Source organism: Lycium ferocissimum, chromosome 7, assembly GCF_029784015.1.
Source record: "Lycium ferocissimum isolate CSIRO_LF1 chromosome 7, AGI_CSIRO_Lferr_CH_V1, whole genome shotgun sequence".
Taxonomy (NCBI): domain Eukaryota; kingdom Viridiplantae; phylum Streptophyta; class Magnoliopsida; order Solanales; family Solanaceae; genus Lycium; species Lycium ferocissimum.
This window is the reverse complement of record NC_081348.1, coordinates 68,856,479-68,862,708: the sequence shown is the minus strand read 5'-3', so window position 1 is coordinate 68,862,708 and position 6,230 is coordinate 68,856,479.

Here is a 6,230-nt window from a genome sequence, read left to right as displayed (position 1 = left end):
CAACCCGAATGCATGATTTGTGTTTTAAAAGTAAGCATTTTGATATTCTGAATATTGCATTTATTTTCTGTACTTCTTGTTCCGACTATGATCCTGTTTACTATATTTCATGCTTTGCATACTCAGTACATATTTCGTACTGACCCCCTTTCTTCGGGGGATGCATTTCATGCCCGCAAGTACAGATACTCGTTGTGGTGATCTGCCAGTTTAGGACTTCCATTCAGCTATTTTGGAGCGCTCCCTCGTTCCGGAGCCTATGTATGGTACAGACTCTTCCAATGCATATGTATATGTCTGTTCAGGGGTACGGCGGGGCCCTGTCCCGTCATATGATTCTGTTATTACTCTTAGAGGTCTGTAGACACATATGGGTGGGTTGTGGGCAGTTATTGTACAGTTATGTCTGTGTGATTGTGTTTTGGGCGTCCCCCTGTATTATGATAGCCTTACCGGCTTATGTACGATATATATGCTTATATGCGACAGTTTGAGGCAACGTCTGATCTTTGTATATGTATCCTCTGCTAAAAGTTGTGACTTTGATATGTATGTATATATTTGTGACAGCTTTGGGGCGACGTATTACTTTTCTGTATGCATAAGTTATTTGTATGCTGTTTCTGGTTAATGGGTGTGTTTGGGTGCCCAGCTCGGGCACTAGTCGCGGCCTACGGGGTTGGGTCGTGACAATGTGATATGAATACGACGATGATAATGCCAAGCTTAAGTCTAGAGACCACGATATAATGTATTTACGAAGCTAATGATGGTTACTATGATCCCCTAATGTCTTCTTCATGTACACTCACCTTAACGTAGTCCTTCCAAGGTGAGATATGACGACTATGGTTACTCCATAAAGTAATCGGGGGTCTACGGCTTTACGTCACCCCGACATAGTTATGGTTGCGTTCAAGTCCTAGGGTATAAATTGATGATATACGTATAATGATGTTAACTTATGATAGAACCATGATATGTCCATGAAGTGAATGATAGTGATGAGTCTATGATATGTATGATGATAAATGCATGACATATGATGATGATGTGATTCCACCGCGCCTAATTGGCCGGGCATGTCACCGCTAAGGCGGGCTGCATACGATTCCACCGTGCCTAGATGGCCGGGCATGTCACCGCTTAGGCGGGCTGCTATGATTCCATCGAGCCTAGAGGGCCGGGCATGACACCACTAGTGGGCGGCATATGATGGTTACCCGTACGCGGGTTAATGACATGATGGTGTGTGATTGATGTGACGATGCATGTATGGCATGATGATGTATATGTGATATGATAAGACATACGCTATGGTAATGCACATGATATACTTATGTATGATGTATGTATATGAAATGTACCTACGTCTAAAAGAGCACACAGGTTGTATCCTCATCTCATGACTTATGATATTCTTGCTATGCTTATTTCATTCCTGCCTTACATACTCAGTACAATGTCCGTACTGACGTCCGTTTTCTTTGGACCTCGTGTTCATGCCCACGGAGTGCAGGCAAGGAGACGGTGCCGATCCATAGGAGCTAGTAGCTGACTTGTGAGCACTCCATTGTCCGGAGGTGCTATTGATTATTCTTTTGGTACATATATGTATATATTCATGATTGGGCATGACGGGGTCCTGTCCCGTCCATATGTCTAGTACTCTAGTAGAGGCTCGTAGATACGCATGTGTGGGTAGTATGGTCCCATAGCCCTCATGTATGTGCATGTATATATATATTATTTTGATAGCCGAAGGGCTTATGTTTATAAAAGTAATTATATTTCAAATGTTCACAGATTCCTATGATTATGAGCATATAGTATGATTGGGAGAAGATAAGTAGTAATATGAGTGGTGTTCGGTGGTTAGCCCCGGATACCCGTCATGGCCCGTAGCTCGGGTCGTGACAGAAGTGGTATCAGAGCAGTTCAGTCCTAGGAAGTGTCTACGAGCCGTGTCTGGTAGAGTCTTGTTTATGGTGTGTTGCGCGCCACGGAAATAAACAAGAGGCTACAGGGAATTTAGGAAGAATGACCATCTTTTTTCTTATGAAATCGTGCGATAGAGCCGAGTATAAGATTCAATCCTCCCTAATGAGTATGTTGTGATTTCAAAAATGCCGCCAAAAGGAAAAGCTAAAGCCGCCCAGAAGGGCAAGCCTACGACGAGAAGGCAGGCAGAAAGAGAGCCGCCTATGAATGTAGATGAGGATGAGTCACATAATGAGGCTCCATCTAATGCCTCCACTACTCCGCCTATTACGGAAGAGCAAGAAGGGGCTTCGTTCCCCTCCTCCTATGCCTCCGAAGCCTCTCCACCGGCTACATCGGGTCAACAAGTGACCGAGGCTATTAATTTATTGACACGCTGGTTGACGCTCGGCACAACGGCAAAATACGAGCCCGAGTGATCGTTCAACCTAGTACTAGAGCCCATGACTTCATGAGCCTAAATCCTCGAATTCTTCGGGTCGAAGCCGATGAAGACCCGCAAGGCTTTATTGATGAAATGTTGAGAACGTTGCGGATTATTCATGCTTCGAGACCAAATCAAGTGAGTTGGCATCATATAGACTCCGAGATGTGGCGGTCCTATGGTATAATAATTGGATAGCGTCGAGGCAAGAGAATGCGCCTCCTCCCGTGTGGCAAGAATTTGTTGATGCTTTCATTCGTCGTTATTTGCCGCCCAAGGTCCGCCGAGCTAGAGCGGATAGATTTGTCACGACCCAACCTCGTAGGCCGTGACTAGTGCCCGAGTTGGGCACTCGTACACTCCCATTGACAAGAATCAGCATACAAATAGATTATACATATACAGAGATCAGACGACAGACCATAGCTAGCATAACCAGATATTATACATACAGAAAAGTGAAACGTCGCCCCAAAGCTGTCACAAACATATATATACATACCGCTGTCACTCCTTTCGGCGAGAGATGTCGCACATAAGCGCAAGGCTATCATAATACGGGACGCCCAAATCATAAATCGCATGTACACAACCGAACAGTGACTACCCACAACCCACACATATGTGTCTACAGACCTCTAAGAGCAATAACAGAATCATATGACGGGACAGGGCCCCGCCGTACCCATGAATAGATATGTACATATACATCGGAAGAGTCTGCACCAAAACATAGGCTCCGGAACAAGGGAGCGCTCCAAAACAGCAGAATAGATATCCTAAGCTGACGGATCACCAAAGTAGGCGTCTGTACCTGCGGGCATGAAACGCGACCCCACGAAGAAAGGGGGTCGCACAAAATATGTACCGAGTATGCAAAGCATGAAATACGAGAAAACAAAATCATAATCGGAACAAAAAGTATAGAAAATAAGTGCAAAATCAGGTAATACCAAAATGCTTACCGATTAAAACACAAATCATGCGTAATGGGCCTGGCGAATATGGTCGCCACCCGTCATTGGCGCCATAACACAAGATAACACCGTAATATTTATATCTCCGTAACCGGGCATATCCCATAACACATCATAACGCCATAACACAGCATAACACCATAATACATACGGAACCCGGCCCTATAGCGAGGGACTCGGCGAACCATAACACATCATGCTCCGGAATATAGCATAGTGTGCACGATAACATAACCGGCCCGGGACTCGGCAAAAGATACAACAGGATGCACGAGCAGAGCCGTAAGTAACCATATGCATAAAAATCATCATTATAGACTCAACAGATAAGTAAGTAATCAACACTCGGGTGTCGGGGTAATAGCTATGTTAAGTTCTGTCACAAAGTCATTGGAACTATACAAAGGAAGGTCGCGGGACCCACGGACAAGTATCAACCCAATCCGAGCCCGCCTAGGAAAGTTAGAGTCATTATACGCTACAGAACCTCCTACGAGCATATCGAGGCGATCCGGCTTCGTCTACGAAAGTTACATTATTAGACATAGAATCCTTTAAGAACAAAAATTCTTTTTGCAATATTAAAATCCAATCATACAACAGACATAAAGACCATAACTCGACTATATTAAGAATGCGGAAGTCAAGAAGTGAATAAGAATCGTAGACATGCTCGGATCGCAAGAATAGAGTTACCCCGAGGCTCGTGTCATAGCTTACCTACAACTAAGACATGCCAAAAGAAGGAAAAGTTAGGCTTTACATACCTCGTCCGCTTCCTAAGCTAATCCGAATTTAAGTCTCGGCTCCTCAAGATCTACAATAACGTCATTAGGCACCAAACATTAGCCATAGGCACTTAGGAATTCATTCCCAAACTAGCACTTTATTTACAGAAATTTGGGCAGCATTTCCCCTATAAATTCAACGAACCCCGAGAATTCAACTCGGCCAAATCATCAACAACAATACCAACAACCATACCAACAACATCAACAATTAATTCAAAACGCATTCTAACGTTAATAACTCATTTCTACATAATTCGACAACATTCCATTACATTCAAGTTAGCCATACACAACCAAGCCAACATCAATGCTCATACATTCAAATACTAATCCGAAACCATTCAAACAAGACTCACGAACACTTCAAACGATCCGCACGCTATTCAAACAACCCAACCAGCATGCAACACTACCCGAAACCTTCCAATTCCAATAGGAACCACAACAACACATTTCTTTCTTCCAAATTCATGAACTACGCCAACAATTCACACGTTAACAACATCATTCTCATAATTTCAAGAAACTATAATAAAATCACCTTAGCTTCTAAAAACGGCCCACACACGATTTCAGCTTCAACTTGAATCACTAAATCTTCATTTTCACCATAGAATTAACAACAACAACAACTCCAAACATTAAATAAAATTAGTTCATCACTCCAACACACACAACACCTACACGGCCCAACTTCAACATACATAGTTTCATGAATTTCATCCATTTCTACACACTACAATATGCACAAATCATCCATAACACATGTAAAAGGAGATTGAACCTTACCTTTTCCACTTAGTTCTTCACTTGGCTAGGGTTGGTTCTTTGAACTAACACTTGTTCTTGCTACTCCAACGATTCCTCCATGATGTTATACACCTTCTAAGGAGTTGAAAAGCTAGAAGAAATCTTTTTTTTTTTTTGGATCAATTTGGAGGCATCAAATTCGGCCAACCTTGGCCGAATATGCTCTTTTTTTTTTCTCCATGTTTCTCCAACTTTCTTGAGTTGAAAAAGATGAATAATATGCTTGCTAGTCATCCACCCTCTATATATATAAAAATCCCCAACAAATATAAGGTGAACACATGTACCACTCATAACTTAAACTAATCAAATTTGGCCAAGCTTTGTGAAAGGGGTCCACCCCATACCCACGGCCACATGGCCTTATGGCTATTTCATGAAAAAATAATTATCTTCCAATAATTCACTTTTAATCCCAAATTTTTCTTAATATTCTATACCAATAAAATAATAAGCAACTTATGCCTTAAAATGAAATCGAATGTCAAAAGTCTCAACCTCGTATCCCGGAATAGTCTTATCCTTAACTTATCGTGGTTAGCTCGGAATGTCCCAATGTACAAAATACGGAATATAACATCCTCCCCCCCTTTAGAACATTCGTCCTCGAATGTTAAACTAGTCCTACAGGGTCTTATAAACATTTCGGGGGAGTCTCTTTTATAGCTATCACATACAGTTCATTCATCAATCAACATAACCAATTTAGGAATTTGGATTACCTGTAGGTATAGGAAATAAATAGGGACGCTTATTCTTCATCTCTTCTTCGGCTTCCCAGGTCATATCCTCCCTGTCATTATTCCGCCACAACACCTTAACGGAAGCTACGCCTTTAGTACGCAACCTTCTCACCTGACGATCCAAAGATGGCTGTAGGCTGATCCTCGTAATATAAATTCTCTATCACCTAGATATCATCTACGGGAAATACTCTGGAAGGATCACCTACATATTTGCGAAGCATTGACACGTGGAAGATCGGATGCTGCCCCATTTCCAACCGACTCGGTAGATCTAATTCATAGGCAACCCGGCCTCTTTCTGACGATCCGATAAGGTTCAATATATCCGAATTTGAGCCACCTTACTGCCGAATCTCATGGCACCCTTAGCGGAGCACTTCCGAAATACTCAATCGCCGATACGGAACTCTAAATGTCAACATCGATTATCGGCGTATGACCGTCGACTCGAGGCCCCCTAATACCGTTCCGAAGAGTTTTC